This window comes from Pleurodeles waltl, chromosome 4_1 (genome assembly GCF_031143425.1).
Source record: "Pleurodeles waltl isolate 20211129_DDA chromosome 4_1, aPleWal1.hap1.20221129, whole genome shotgun sequence".
Taxonomy (NCBI): Eukaryota; Metazoa; Chordata; class Amphibia; order Caudata; family Salamandridae; genus Pleurodeles; species Pleurodeles waltl.
In genome coordinates, this window is record NC_090442.1 from 211,222,247 (window position 1) to 211,239,175 (window position 16,929).

General features: G+C 47.4%; 1 protein-coding gene across 2 annotated transcripts in view; it reads right to left on the bottom strand.

Moving 5' to 3' along the window:
* The window catches only part of DDX11 (DEAD/H-box helicase 11), a 593,235-nt gene that overhangs the window by 149,848 nt on the left and 426,458 nt on the right, over window positions 1-16,929 (bottom strand). The window lies entirely within an intron of this gene.

Consider the following 16,929-nt stretch of genomic DNA (forward strand, 5'->3'; position numbering starts at 1 on the left):
AGCTGCCCTCCTTGCTTGCGTGAAAATGACTGGACCAACATGTTGCATGGATAAAACCAGAAAATTGCTTTTGGAACCAGCATTGAGGCGTTTCCTTCGTCGTCAGAGGATGCACAGTCAGGGAAATGTTGCAGTTGCTGGAAGGAGCCGGAGAAACAATGCTGCAGAGCTGAGTCATCGCTGAAGTTGCAGATTGTCGGTTCCTGGAGGGTCCAGTTGCAGTCCTGGTAGCCAGAAGATGAAGTAAATGGTGCAGAAGAGTCCTGCTGGAATCTTGCACGTCAAATCTGAGGACCCACCCAAGAGGGAGGCGCTAAATAGCCCAGGAAGTGGGGTTGGTCACCTAGGAGGGTAACCGCTTATCAGGAGGGGGATGTGACGTCATCTGTCTGACCTGGCCACTCAGATGCTCCAAGGGGCCTCTGCCCACCTTGGATTCAAGATGGCAGAATCAAGTGGCCATCTGGAGGAGCTCTGGGCACCACCCCTGGGATGGTGATGGACAGGGGAGTGATCACTCCCCTTTCCATTGCCCAGTTTCGCGCCAGAGCACGGGACCGGGGGTCCCTGGGCTGGTGCAAACTGGTTTATGCAAATAGGGCACCAAATGTGCCCTTCAGCACAAACCGGTGGCTTGGGGAAGCTAACCCTCCCAAGCCATGTAACACCTATTTCCAAGGGAGAGGGTGTTACCTCCTTCTCCCAAAGGAAATCCTTTGCTCTGCCTACCTCTGCCTGAGCTGGTCAAGCAGCAGGCTGGCAGAAACCTGTCTGAGGGGTGGCAGCAGCGTGGGCTGCCTGGAAAACTCCAGAAGCCTAGTAGGAGCAATGCTGGTGGGCCTTTAAGGAGCCTTCAGAGTGCATGGAATCATACAACTAACACTGGCAACAGTATTGGGGTACGACTCCGACATGTTTGATACCAACCATTCCCAGGTTCGAGTTACCACTATGTAGCTAGACAGGGTAAAATGGCTTCCCCGCACTTAAGAAGTCCAGTGTAATGGAGCTGGAGTTTGTATGGGCACCTCCGCTCATGCAGGGGTGCCATTACACACAGGTACCTGCACCCTGCCCTCTGGGTTAGGAGGACCTACCATAGGGGTGACGTACAGTGACCTGGTGCAGTGACCTGTAGTGAAAGGGTTCATGCACATTTTTACGCAGGCTGCAATGGCCATGAAATCTCCAAGCAAGAAGGCGGAGACTGAGCAGGTTCAGTCGAGAACCCTTCACTGCTGCTGCGACAGAAGATCCTCTGGGAGGGGAGTCTGATTGAAGGATCGATGGCCATGCTCAGAAATCGGGATCCCAGACTCTTCGTGCCCAGTCCGGAGCCACAAGGATTACTTGGGCCCAGTCGTTCTTGATCTTCTTGAGAACTCTGGGCAAAAGAGTTATGGGTGGAAGGGTGAAAAGGTGTAAAGAAGAACCGAGTTCCAGTCGAGACGTAGCGATAGCCATCTTGGAAACTACAATGTGCAATACTGCTGACATTACACGTTCTCTGCAGAGGCAAACAGATCTAACCAAGGCTCTCCTCAATGCTGAAAGAGACCTTGACCACCTCCGGATGGAGAAGCCATTAGTGACTGACTAAACACTGTCAGCTGAGTTTGGCAACTCTGGTGTTCAGAGATCCTGCCAGTTGTTGAGCTACCAAGAAAATCCCCTGATGTTGCAGCCATGTCCAGAGGTGCTGAGCCTCCTGACAAAGGGACAAAGGGTCCACGGCCCACCCCACCCTGTTGTAGTATCACATGGTGGTGGTGTTATCCGTGACACCTGCACTACCTTCCCCTTGATAGAGGGAAGAAATGCTTTCAATGCTAGTCTGATTGCATTGAGTTCCAACAGATTGATGTGGAGTCTGGATTCCGTTGGAGAACAGATGCCCCTGAGCTCCTCCTTTCCCAAATGGCTATCCCATATCCCAAGAGTGACACCTCTGTCACTAGTGTTACACCTGGGTGGGGAAGGGACTGGGATCTGCTTCTAACCCAATTGCGGTTCATTAACTACCACAGATCTTGCGCAGTTCTGTGCGAGTTCTGGACAATGTCAGTGAGCTTCCCCTGATGCTGCGCCCACTGGAACTTCAGGTCCCATTACAGAGCCTGCATATGCCATCTGGCATGTGTCATCAGCAGGATGCAGGAGGCCATGATGCCCAGCAGCCTCAGATTCATTCCCACTGAAATCCAGGGTAGAGACTGAAAGACCAGTATCATAGCCTGAATATCCTGAACTCACCGCCCGGGAAGATAAGCACGAAACTGCACTGTGTCCAGAACAGCTCAGATGAAAGGGATTGTGTGAGAGGGAGTTCAGGTGTGACTTCAGCACATTTATAGTGAATCACAGCGAATGCAGGAAGTCCGTTGTATTCAGGAGGTGGGAGACGATAGTCTGGGAGGAGCCCACCTTCAAAAGCCAGACATCGAGATAGGGAAAGACTGAGAACCCTGATATGCGCAGATGAGCAGCAAGCACCACCTCTGTCGGGTTAATCCTGACTGCCACCAAAGGCAACTGAGCGTCTAAGACCTCAGCGGCTCTTTTAACCACCAAAGAATAGAATGATCCCTCCTCCATAGCAATGGTAGGGGGAGAAAGCATGCCAGTATCTTGTGAGGTTTCAAGGCTACTGTCTTCACCCAAGCCCATACACCAGTCCATACGGTCTTGGAGCTGGTATTTTAAAGTGTACAACCACCCCTCCATTCCTCACCATAACATAACCCATAGGAAAAGGGCTCAGGACCTGACATAGAAGGCATGGCTCTTGTCAGCTCTGGAATCAGCCTTTTATGATGCCAATACGGCTCCGTGTCGGAGTTGGCAATGAGGAGGGGGACGGCACTGGGAGCATCAGGACTGGTGTCAGGAAAGTTCGGGATGGCATGAGCAACACCGTCCTGGATCTTAGCATGGATCTCTGGGTGCCCTTCAGGGCCGAGGCCGGAGCTGCTAGCACTGAACCAGAAGGTGCCCCTTCCGGCTCCACAGGGCCTGAAGGCACTCCAACGATTTGGGACTGCCCAAAAATGAGGCGCATCGCCTCATAAAACTCTTAACTCAACAGGGGCCGCTCCAGCACATGGGAACTTGGGGATACGCCAAGTCAGCCCAGACACAGGCTCTGCACACTTAGGCCTAGAATGCCGACGCTCCCTCATCTCATCAGCTGTCAGACGAGGTGAAGTCAAAGAACATTTTGATTTCTTCAACTTCTTTTTTCACCTCGACTTACCCGATCGTCCCGAGGACTTGGAGCGCGACGACAACGATGGAGTACTCCGCGACCTCTCCTTTGACATTCCTTTGACCAGGACATCAACTTGCACAACGTCAAGGGACGGGCCGCCATCTTCTTCAGGGACCACGCCCTCAAAACCTTCAGATGCATGGACCAACACTCGGAGCATGACTTTGTGTTGTTGTCACGCTCCAAACACCAAAGGCACACGAAGTAGGCACCTGTCATTGACATTGCCCGATGACAGGATCCACATGGCTTGAACCCGACCTTCCTAGTTTACATCCTTGATGCACCAGGAGTTAGCAACTCGAAAAGACGTTGACAAAAAGTAAAAAAAAGCCTGTCAAAAAAGGACTGTGGGGTAGCTCTCTTCGAATTGGCCCTGGCTGGCACTGAAAGAAAAAATCTGATGTCAGTGTGCCATGGTGGCACACCAGTGACATATCCAGCGTGGATGATGCCGACATCTAACACAGAGACGATCGACACCACTTAACGGCGAGCAGGGGTACTGCTCAAGACAAGTCTCCGGACCCAGACTGACGACTGGAGGGAAATTCTAGGGCGAGGAATCTGCAACTAGATGTCTCAATCAGGTCATATTCAACTTCCTCTGATAATTGCCGCAGGCTCCCATTTCTTCAATTAATGGCACATCACTCTTCTTTGTAAAGACAGAGATGTTTTAAGATATAGGCAAATTGACCTTTGGCCCCCTAAGCACCTTCAATAATTCTTAAACAGATTGTTTAAAAATCCAGTTTTCCTTTAATTTATTTGAATGTGGGTGATGTGTGAGAGTATTACAGATATTTTGCAGCGAAATGTTGTTTCATGCAACATCCATAAACAAAGTTTCTTTTAGATCAAAACAGAACCTCACATATGAAAAATAGGAGGGTGTCAGAGAAATAATTTGCAGTGATATTAATAAGTTGCTGCTGTACCAATAATGACACGCGTCGATATCCCTGAATATTTGATGTAAACACATATAGAATTTGGACTAGTGTGTCTGTGCACTGTCAGTGACCTGACCCAAGGAGGGCAGGAAAGAGATTAAACTGGATCATAAATACAAAGCTGTGCCGGACAGGGCTCCCAAAATACGTTTGGTTCAGGCCCTCCTAAATCCTTAGGATGTCTGTGCTAAATGCCCGGGCTAGCTCCTTGACTCCTCCCCGCTTTCCGGTACATATCCCAGCGCACGAACCTTTTGTTACTACCTTGAGCAATATTACTCGGGTCGGTCTTTTTCGCTAATGAGAAAGCGGGTGCAGAAGAACGGATTTGAGGGTGTGCTCGTAAAGAAAGCATCGAGCCGTCTTTCACCGTCACTAACTAGTGTACGATTTTAAGCAGCATCAGGTAAAGAATCACTGCCACCTAGTGGCCCGTATGGGTAACCACATCATAGTTGTTTTACATTGAGAATTTTCACCTCAGCTGATTAGTTTATCACATATTTCTTTACGTCACCATGTGTTATGCTGGTATATACAAACTGTAAAACCTATTTTTGGTGAAGGTAAAAACATTCCTGCACGAGCCCGGTCATGTACAACAAAACATGTAACACATCATAACATGGTCTAGAATGTTTTATTGCACGCGGCCAGACTAACTTAAATCACGTCACATACAAGAAGTCCAGTCTGCTGTAAACAAGTACTGAAAAACACACTAACGCTGACATAGCGTCATCAAAAACTTGAAGCATTAAAACACAGTTAAAAGGTTTTTCAAGCAAAAGGTGGCTGCTTTTTTAAGAAGCGTTAAACCTATGTACTGCAGAGATGTATACCCAGCCTTCCACCCACCCATCCAGTCAGTTTCACTGAGAGAGTAAAAGTAATTCCTGTTATTGCAGGTCTTTGAGACTAGACTGTTCCATTGCATTTTATCTTATTTCTCAAGCTCCAATGGAGGGCCTAATTATGCAATAAGGTTGCCATAATTATGTGCAAAAACGCCAATTTACATGGCGAGTAAAGCCACATTATGCAGCACTTCCTGTGGTGTCCTTATATCGCTACTTTGATTGTATAATGGGCATTAAAAAAGAGATCCCATGCTTAACAATATATTGAGTTTCTAATAAACAAAACTACACACAATCAGTATGTCCTATTGAATAGATTCTTCACCAATTAACGGTTTTCTCTAGCGCAGAATCACACAAACTACTTGTAGGAAAGCACCCTTTTTGGGATGTTTTTTGCCTGGTATCTGATGTGATTTCGACTGAAAGTAAACTGCATTCCTGCTAGCCAGGTCCCAAGTGCCAGATCCCTTTCCCGACCTGCACAGTCATTTCCCAATTGACAAACCCCTTAGCACCATCTGTAAGTTCCTAGCAAATGTTACCCCTGGTACCTAGGGCCTGGGGTACTAAAGAGGGTCCCTAAAGTCTGAAGCAGAAATTGTGCCACCCTAAGGGACCCCTTACCAAGCACATGACAGGCTGCCATTGCAGGTTACGTGTCATGGTGCAGACAAAAGTGAAAACACGACATGGCACACAGACGGTGTGCCATGTCCCCTAAGACTGCATGCAATATATGTATGTCACCCCTCTAGGAGCCCTTTCCGTCCTAAGGAAGGGTGCATTATAATTCATGGGAGGGCATATCTGCAAGAGAAAATATGCCCCTGCTAAGTGTTTGCCAATTCTCAGACATAGTGAGTAACCAGGAAAGCCATTTTAAATGCATGTGTTGGACACTGGTCAATACAAGTTACCTAGCTACATGACGGCCTCACTGAAGATAGGGATGTTTGGTATCAAACATCTCATATTGGTGAGCCCACACTAACACCAGTGTTGGATTTATTAATAAATGCATCCAGTGTGCACCTTAGAGGTGCCCCCTGAAAACCTACAAACTACTAGTGTTGACTGACTGGTCCTGACCCGTTCAGTCACCTTAGCTAAGTTTCTGACCCCCTAAGGAGAAAGCCAGCACTCTCAGAGGCCAGAGACAAAAGCCCACACTGGGTGGAGGTGTTGACACCTCCTCCAGGCAGGATGGACATTCCGAGGAGGGAAGCTTCAAAGGCCTAGCTGCCTTTGTAATGCAACCCAAGTCTATCCAGATGGGGGAGATGACCAACCCCCCAGTCCTCACCCTACTTCTTGGGTGCAAGAAATGCAGGGAAATTAATAAGATTAGGAGGTGTGCCCACAACAAACAGGTGTATGCCAGCAGACTGGTGGATCCCCTAGAGGCGTTGTTCCAAGAGGCATCGCAAAACCAAGAATTGCAAAAGAACCTTAGGACTGCCACAGTGATGGTCCTTCTCAAGCCAGGGAAACATGTGACACACCTATTTCCCTACTAAATACAGATGGTAATATAAAGATAATGGCTAAAGATTTTGCCATTACACTATTAAAAACATTTGATGGTTTAGATGGACCAAAAAGGTTTTATGCCTGTCAGGGGGACTAGGCATTGCATTTGTCGTCTACACGTTGTCCTAGCAAACAACCACTTACCTTTTCTGCCCACTGCTCTAAAGGCCACCAACTTCGAGGAAGTATTTGAATCTATATCCACGTCCTTCTTATAACAAGTGCTTGAAAGGCTGAACTTTGGTCCGAGATGTGGGCAAGAGTACATATAAACAGAGTGTCTTCCTGGCCATTTCTGATCGAGAGGGGAACGAGGAAGGATGTCCCCTCACGCTACCGCTGTTTGCCTTAGTAATGGAACCCTTGATGACCTAACTTTGATGGGGCGCAGAGGTATGGGACACTGACTGGTGGACAGACTTTGAAAATCGTATTGCCATGTACACAGATGATGTCCTGTTATATATCACGAGCCACAGCCGTCGATCCCAAAGGACTTTTAAATGCTTACAATGTATAGAGACCCCTCGAGGCTCAAAGTAAATTGGCATAAGACAGAACTGCTTCCCCTCAAACATCCTAGGCGATAACGGAGTCGGACACCCCTTTTTTGAGTCAGCCAGGGCCCTTCCAGACATATGGGAGTTAATATTTGCTACAGCCATCAGAATACTGGGATATGATTATGGCCCTGTTACTGGTGAAAACTAAAGCAGTAGGGGACTGCATGGATAAGCTGCTTATTTCTATTATGGGTGAAAGAGTTCTACGCAAAATGACATTTTTTCAAAATCCTGCAATATATGGGATTGTCATATCTCCGGGGGTGGGGTGGTGCACTGCGGGTATCCTTCACTAAAAGTATTCAGTCCCCTTACGACAGGGGATTCGGGATACCAGACATTCAGCTTTAATATTGGGTGCTTCCCATTCGAGGATGCCTTCTGAATGTTGTTTAGTTATTCAGGTGGATGGTATGGATAAAAAAATGAAAGTAAGTGACACCACTGTGGGCAAGAATATGGATGCGCATGGTGAATGGTTTGGAAAGCTTTAAGACGTAGGACAGTATCAGGATTTCTACCCTTGAGGATGTATGAGTATCCACACACATCAAAGCATATACTGTATACATTTGATTTATACAAAACTCAGATCTTTTATTTTCTTCGTCTGTACCACACATTGGAGAAACAAAGATGCCTTGAATCCTATCTCAGACTTTAACTCAAAAGAGGTTAAATTAGTCCCGAAAATTATTGAAGCAGAAGGTATTTCAACACTGTATAGAGCACTTGTGGCAAATGCGCATGACAAATTTATAAACTTGAGAGATCGATGGACTGCTGACTTCGGTAAGTTGGAGGATGACATTTGGATTGATGTCAAAATGGCAGCCACGGTGCTAGTGATCTTGGTGAGATGGCGCCTCATCTAATTCAAATTCTTCCACAGATGTACTCGCCCTTTGATAGAGTGTACAGGATGAGAAGATCCTCTAGCGCCAATTGTACTAGTTGTCATACTGCAACCTGGGCTTTCTGGCACATAATCTGTGACTGTCCCTAAATCCAAAAATATTGGTCTCAGGTCCATTTGACACTGCAGGAGGTGATCAGCTAAGTAATAACACTTGACCCCAAATGGGTTATACGAGGTGTTGCCAATGAGTGTGATGGGTCAGCAGAAGACTACAGGATACATGGTGGCTAAAAGGGATATTGCCAGATTTTGCACGGTGTGCAATGCCCCTTTAGAGTGGATAAGGGATATGGATTATTCTGCCCTCGCTGAAGAATTTATATTCAAATCCAGGAGCTGCTCAGGGAAATATACACTGAATATGGCTCAAATGGCTGCAACACTTTCAAGTGTTTGTGGACCCTGGTGATGCCCAGGCAAGCCGTCAAGAGGAGTTTTGATCTCTTCATGAAAAGATTTATGCACAATGGGAAAACCTGCTATATTGTTTGTGGTTTACATGTTCCTGATATGTGATAAGTAAAATTGCACACTGCCAGGTGCTTTCCAGTATGTAATACTACAATAACAACAACAAAGTTAAAAAAAAAACAAGAGGCTAAAGTGGAGGACATTAAGGATTGTGCAGCTTTTCCCATTATGAAAATAAGGAGCAATACCTCTTATTGCTTTCCATGATAGGAATCAGCTGGATGTACTTCACTGCAAGGAAAGAATGGATCTAGGTTAACAGCTATAAGAAAGGCAGTCAAATAGATGTCAGGAGGACTATGGTCACATGACTGGCAAAGCCAGATTCCTCCCCAATGACAGGAAAGGGAACAGGAAAAGGGAAAGAAAAAGAAGGAGCACAAAGTCAAATCCACACTAACACAGAAAATACCAGAACGAGGCTTCCTTGAAAGAGAAGGAAGAACAGGTGCAGACCTGCTTGACAGGCAAAATAAACGAAAATGGCTAGTCGTTGGTAGAGGCATTGAAGTGCTACTACTCTGGGTATGGCAGGTTCAGGACCTTATCATTTATCTTCATCAACTGGCAAGAGGACCACAGCCACCTCGTCTATGTGCTGACACCACAAACATAGTGCATAATGTATTTTGAACACTGCCATCTCAGGGCAGAAGGTACACCCTGTAGGAAAGTAGGATCTTTCTGACATAGTTACACCTACTTTTTACCTGGTGTCCTTGTGTTTAGACTGTAGTACACTTGGATTCTGCTGGCCAAGACCCTAGTGTTGGTGCTCTCTTTCCTAAAATTGACTTGGTAAGTGATCCCTTCACCCACCACTGGCATATTAGGGTCCCCCTGTAAGTCCCTAGTAAACATACATAGGTACCCAGGGCATTGGTACCCCAGGGGTCTCCCATGGGCTGCAGCATGTGTTATGGGAACCCATGAAAACTAAGGCCCTCATTACGAACTCGTATCGCCATCAGGACGCCTGTGAGGCCAGAACACCGCTGGCCCTATTAGGAGTTCACCGCAGGGCCGGCCCTTCGGTGAACAGAGCCTTAACATTGACGCGGACTCGTAATTGAGCCGGCGCCAATGTGACGGTGCAGCGGGGGCAGTGGAAAGCGTAACAGGGCTGTCCATGGGGGGCCCCTGCACTGCCCATGCCAACGGCATGGGCAGTGCAGGGGCCCCCCTGGGGCACCCAGCACCCCCTTCCCGACAGCCTTTGCATGGCGGGGCTACCGTCATGCAAAGGCTGGTGGAAAGTGGACTCGTAATCCCCAGAGCAGCGCTGCCCTGGCGGATTGAGACCGCTGAGACCTGGCGGCAACCTGGCAATGTCGATGGATACTGTGGCAGTCGTAATGTCGCAGTCAGACCACCACTTTGGCGGCAGTGCGACCGTGACCCTGGTGGTCTGTTGACCGCCAGGGTCATAATGAGGCCCTAAGTCTGCAGCCTGCATAAAATGGTGCATGCACCTTTCACTTTAGATATAAGGCATGCCTTATAATGCCGTCACTGCACTAACAACCTATAAGTCACCCCTATGGTAGGCCTTCAGCCCAAGGGCAGAGTGCATGGTTCTGAGTGTGAGAGTACCCCTGCATGAGCAGTAGTACCCCTACAAGCCCCAGACTCCAATCTCTCGGCTTTGTAAGTGCCAGGAAGCCATCTTAACGTATGTTGTGGACACTGATCAACACAAGATGTCCAACTACATAATGGCTTCTCCGAACCTAGGCATGTTTGTTATCAAACTTGTTGGGATCATGCAACTACACCGATTCCAGTGTTAGTTGCATGATACCATGTACTATGGGGGTTCCTTGGAGGCTCCCCCTTACCTACCGATACAGCCTTGCAGGGTCAGCATCCCAGCCAGCACTGCTGCCGACCCCAGACACTTTTCTGCCCTCCTGCTGAGGAGACTAACTCGAGCAGGAGAAGGCAAAGCAAAGGATTTCTTGTAAGAAAGAGATGTGACCACCTCTCCCTTTGAAATAGGTGTCTCTAGGCTGGGGTGGGGTGGTCTCTGCACGCCAAACTACACAAAGGACAGAGGAGTGACACCTCCCTGTCCAGCTCCTCCCCTAGGGAGGTGCACATAGCTTTGCCAGGTAGCCGCTTGATTCTGCCATCTTGGAAACAAGATGGGCAGAGGCACCTGGGAGCATCTGACTGGTTTGGTCAGCTAGGTGAAGTCTTTGACCCCCCCTCTCTGATAGGAGGGTCACGGCAGACAGTGTCCAACCGCCTTTCTGGGTTACTTAAGCGCTCCCCTAAGGGTGGGACCCTAGATTCATCAAGCAAGTCTCTCCAAGGAACTCTCTGCAAGACACTTCTGCAACCTGACCTCCGAACTGCTTCTAGTCTGTCTTAGAAACCGAAACAAGACTGTATCCAGTTGGGAGGGCTCCAACTGCAATCTTGATTCTCCAGCTCCTGCAGGAACTCTGCAACATCCGTGGCTGTGCATCTGCCACATTCACAAGGACTCAGTTTGCATCAGGAAGCAAGAATGAAACACCCTTAGAGAGAAGGAGTCACTTCCGTGCATCCGCAGGCACCTCGACGACAACGACCGGCTGGTGGATCCTGGTGTCCCACGGACAACCAAATGCTTTGCTACACAGGTGGTCGTTCTGTGGCCCTCTCTATGTCCAACTTGTCTTCTGCCCATGGTGCAGCTACTGGGATGGAACCCCTGTGCACCGCGTCTATTGCTGTCACCAAGGCTTGTTGACTCTTCCTGCCGAAGATCCTTAAGCTCCAAGAAGTCCCGGCCCCCAGCACCTCGCAACTCCAAAAACAGCAACCTCCCTGCAACTCCTGCGGTGTGGGACCCCTTCTTTGTTGTGCTGCTGAGGCCTCCCTGTGACTCCCTGTGCCTGCTGCCAGTGGGCTCTCGTGGGGGATTAAACGATTCCTGCTGGGTTGCCTGCTTGCTGGGGGCCAGCCTGGACTCCCTTCCAAAGGTTGAGCCTCTTGGACCTTGCTAGTCCCCAAAATCCTGCCAACAGCTCTGCAGCTTCTTCTTACTTTTGCCAATGCATGTTGGTAGTTCTGCTTTAACCCTCTGCAATCTGGAAATCAACGTGGGACAGCTCGTGGGCAACTCCAAGGATCTTCCTGAATCACCTAGACTCCAGAGCTGGACTCCTTCTATCACCAACCTGCAGGAACTTCTCCCCAGGAACAGTGGACATTGCCTACCTGTACTTCCTGGACATCTCCAAGTGGTCTAGTCTCTGTCTTTTTCAGTTTCTTCTTGTCGGGAATCCATCCTTAGGTTCCACCGACCGGGTCCATGGGTCGCAACAGCAGCCGCGCAAACGAGGTTTACGACGTCACTTCATCCCATGCACCCGGGCTCCCTGTTGTAGGTACTCCACTTTCCTGGGTATCCACGGGTGGGGGCACTATGGAACATTCCTTGGTTTCCTCGGGGTCCTCTGAGAAGGGTCCTGAATCCTGAAAAGTGAAACCAAAATGGTCCTGTATTAGCCTATGGGGCGCACGGCTAGATAACACCTCTGCCACAGGCGCCTGGGGGATTTCTGTTACTTACTTTGGGTGATTTTGTACTTCCCCAGCCTCTGGAATCCTAACACAATACGTTGGTTCGACACCTCAATTCTTATACCACTTTCTTAGTATATGGTTTGCCCCTCCATGTATTTTTATGCTTTTCCTGTTTGTTACTAAGTATAATTGTTGTGTGTAGATATCTCCAAGTGGAGATACACCAAAGTTAGGGTAGTACTAGTGGTACAATAAAGAATACTTTATTTTTGTAATACTTGGTGTGATTCTTTCTTGTGTGAACATCACTGACTGACAATTGTGGTATTGTAAGTGCTTTACACTCCTCCCCGATAAGCCTGAGCTGCTCTCCACAGTTACCCCTAGACAGCCTTGGTTGCCAAGGGACCAAAACACGAACACTAATGGTTGCCTGGACTCAGTATATGGTGCCACACCATAGGTGTACATCATAAACGGAACCAGCCTCCTACATACCCTCTAATGTATAAACTCTAAATTTGATGGATGCAATTCCCACCAATATTTGGTGACTGTCCCACATCTTTCAACCCCCTAATATTCCCACCCACACTCCTTGTGCAGGACTCCCACAACAGGTAAAAAGATCAGTTATGCAGAGGAACCACTTGGCAATTCAGTTATAACGCGACTATGCATACTGATCCTCGGTAATAAAAGCAATAAAGAAGCAGACTTAACACCCTCACCCCCAAAACCCTTTGATAAGCCAAGATGGTTGCTAGGATATATCCTATTCTGAGGGTTGGTCAGCTGGAAAAAGTGCCAGTGAGAATGGTGACTAGATCAGTAGAGAAAGGATGCCATCTAAAATGAACCAGTGGCTGATATCCTGCACTGGAATATGGCAGTGGCAACGAAAGAGATGCCAGGAGACAGACTGTACAAAGTCTAACTTTGGACCTTATAACCTACAAGAAGCAAACTCCACAGAATGGGAATGAGGGCAAGCAGTGAGGAATCTAAGATTAGAGAACCAGGTAGCATGTTTCCAATCATGCTTGACCAGGTTAATGGTGCCTATGGCACAGCCAACACATTATGTAGTGTCTAGACAAGCTCTAAGGATGTATTTGGCAGCATCCTAGCCATCATATACAGGTTCAGCAAAGAAAAGCCAAAAGTCTTAAGAGAGCGCGGGCAAGATCTCACTCACCGCGTCCCAGAGCACCTGTTGTTGCAAGAGGCATACATTGTTCAATGAATGCAGGGCCAAACTGTTCTAGAGCATGAATCTCTTTGGACACCCTGTTTGGGGAAGCAATGGGGAAAGCATTAGTGTTCTCCGTGCTCACCAGAACTTGAAAGACAAGCCTGTGGAGTTGGATGCTGCATCATGAAAGAAGGGTCACCAGGAGCAGATCTGTTGTGTTCATCAACCAGGTGGCTCACAGGCACTGCGGAACAACGTTTAGACCAGGTCAGCAGGACTTCATTAAAAGGTAGTACGGCTCAGTAGTCAATCGCCCTGGTGGCACGATTCCAGTGAGTAAGTCTGACTTGGTGTCTACCATGACAAATATAAATCCTAAACCTCTGCAGCCCTTCATACAGTCACTACAAATAGCACTCTCTCCTCTGAAATGGGGGGCCCAAAGGTGAATACAGTTCAGTTTCAGTCAAAGTGTCTCAACCACTCGCATGGTGAGGTCTGACCTAGAAGCCAGAATCAGTATAATGAGGGGGGAGTAAACTGTCTGCTTTTTCATCGTCATATTAGTTGTGGGGAACCTGTTTAAGCCTCTAGGCTACATTAGAGCTGGAACTGAAAATGGCCTCTTATCTCGAACTGTACTGGCATCGAGACAAGGTAAGAGGAGGAGTACCCTCCCCAGATACTGGGAGTGCATCTGTTCTCTCATAGCCCAACACAGGCTATGATCTAGCTGAAGTGAGTTCTGGTCCAACACCTGAATCAATGCAGAGTTCAGAACAAGGATCACTGGAGCCAAGATGAACACTGCAGCAACGGCCTGAAGCTAAGATGTTAAAGTGCGGCCTGGTACTGGCTGTAAGCAAGGCTGAAGCCGAATGGGAGTCAACTGGAATCAGAAGGCCCACCAGTGGACATTTAACTGGAGGCTCATCGGACCCAAGGTGTACCAGAGGGACTGGGAACAGTCTAAAATAACTGCACAATTTTTTTCTTACAAGCTCAATCTGCTGCAAGGAATGGCAATGGCCGGGAAAATATGTGGCCCATCAACTCCAACCTGTGAACTGGGACTGAATCGACGCCACCACCAGAGTCAGAGCTGTGTGTCTTTTCCTGTAGAGGAAATGGAGGAGAGGCTAGAATCCCAGTGGGCCTTCCATTGCTCAATTTGATATTTGCCATTCAGCCTTGCCACAGGCTTCCCAGAGAACTGCGACTGGGAATCATACTAAGAACTCTAACAAGAATTTTGCTTGTGCTCAGCCAAGTAAAGTTTGGCTTCCCGCTACCTGATGATCATCAAATGCATCAGGGAGCATTTGCTGCAGACCTTTAAGTTGTGTTTGGAACAAAAGTACACAATAAGGGATGAATAGCATTCTTGAATTAATTTCACCCACACTTCCTTACTTGGGCTGCATCCCTGGCCATTGTTATTTTGCCTACCATGCCACATCATTATGGACCGTCATATGCCAATCAGTCTTCACCATGCTTCAATGGGAAAAGTCCAGCCCAAACTGCCAGGCCAGGTCCTTCCCGAACTGGAACACAAGCAACCAAGGACCGGTTTCACCCTAATTAGGCCTCATCAGCCAGGTATAGCTTGGTTCCAGTGACACAGTGTGCACAGGACCAACGTCTTGGCATTCTGGTTCCACTTAGGGCCTGGCAGTTCAGGCTGGACAGTTCCTGTAATGGATGGAATGCTCAAATTAATCTCAGCCACTGGCAATTGCTCTGGCCACATTCCAGTCCATTGTTTTTCACCCAACACAACACTCTAGACAAAGGCCCACTCTATACAAATCAGTATTGATCCTGCTCTGCATGGGAATAATCTGTCCTGAACTGCTAGACGAGAACCCTCCTGAAGGGAACACAGGCAATCTCAGATAGGTTTCCCTCTAAATGGGGATTGTCAGTAAGGTGTAGCTTGAGACCTATGGCACATGGGTCTGTGATGGACATCTGCTTTCTAAAGGCGCACTATGGCTTACATCCTTTAGTCTTAGTGGGAGACATCCCTGCACACTGTCAAAAAACCTTTTGGGAAACTTTGAGGAAAAATCTAAAAATGTAGGAGCAGAGTTCGAGTTCTGCACCAAAGGGTGCTGAAAAAGAGAAATAGATGACACAGTTAAATAAAGCCTATAAACAGCACTGTGTCATCACTTTTGGAGGTGGGAAGAGTTGCCACAGAGCCCGTCAGCCCACCTATCCATTTGAGGGGAGCTACTGCAGAAGGTTTTTCCAGTCCAATCTTGTGCCTCCAAGGAATTCAAAAGGTGAAGAGTCTACAGTTAAAAGTATCTATCAGAAAAATAAAAGCATTGCTTAAAGGGAACTCATGCATGTCAAGAATTTTTCAAAACTTCATTCTCACTTTAATAGAAATGGACACATGAACCATCACCGACTTGTGACAGTAGTGAAGGGAGTCTGATTTAACCAAATGTCTGATGGACCCAAATGTATGCTTTGGCTACCCCAACTATTAGGCCAATGTCTCCAAAATCTACCGTTCTGGACGCCTAAAGCAGATAACAATGGATGCCACAATGGTGACATGCAAGGCTTTCAGAGTCTTTAACTTTTTAGTTTCAAGTTGCAGAGGAAGAGCTGAACCTTTTCCTTTATGAAGGCTTCAGTAACGAGTGCAGATTGAGGAGCAAGACACCTGAAGCTTTGTCCCTGCATGCAAGGACTCTGAAGTAACAGAGTCAACGGGCAGCTTGGACAACACAGAAATACATTAATCCATCAGATTAGACAGCACATTAGGAAGTGTGGTACATTAGTAGGTACCAGTACCCAGGATCCTGCTTCGGAATGTGTCCATAGACTCCATGCCTTACACATTACTGCATAACAAATTGTGCAGAATCTATAGCTACCTTTTGTTTTTTGTGTTTTTGTCAGCAAGGATTCAATATATCACTAAGCAGAATATTGTGATGAGCTATTCTTTCAGACTTCAAAGAACGTATGGGGATAAAATCTAGAACAGTCAACTGCTGATTCTTTAAATGAACAGTCAAACTGCCAATGTGCTGGACAGATACGATTGACTGCATCACTTTATAATATTTTTAGGCAATTCAGTTGAATGATCTGAATGGTCGCTTTCTTTCTTGGATGAAGCAGATGTTGGAGAACTTACAAGGTCCCTTATACCAGCAGGACTACCATGGACAGCAAAGAAACGTAAGGGGAAGTGTTAACAAAAAACGATTTGGCCTAGAACTAGTCTCTGAAGGTTTGGCTTCAAAACTTAAATTCTGAACAGTGAGTACCTTGCCAGTGAAATCCCGGGCAAGAGCGCTCCTCAATGGCAACTTCAAAATGTTATTGGCTTTGAAAAGATCATGCTGTGCCACAGGATCACAAACTGTAAGACTATGCTCTGGTTCATTCATATGTGTTTAATTTGTGGGGATTCTCTGTATATAATGCTCACTATTTTAGTAGCGTATTGATCGTTGCCCATTGAGCACACTTTACATTTGTTGGACTATACACGTACTGCATTGGGAGGTGCAGCATATTTCCGATACCACTGCTACCAGTCTACTCTGTTTTGTAAGACTATGTGCTCTCCCTCCTCAAAGAGCCTGCCCAGAGATTCCATATCCTAGAAGAAGG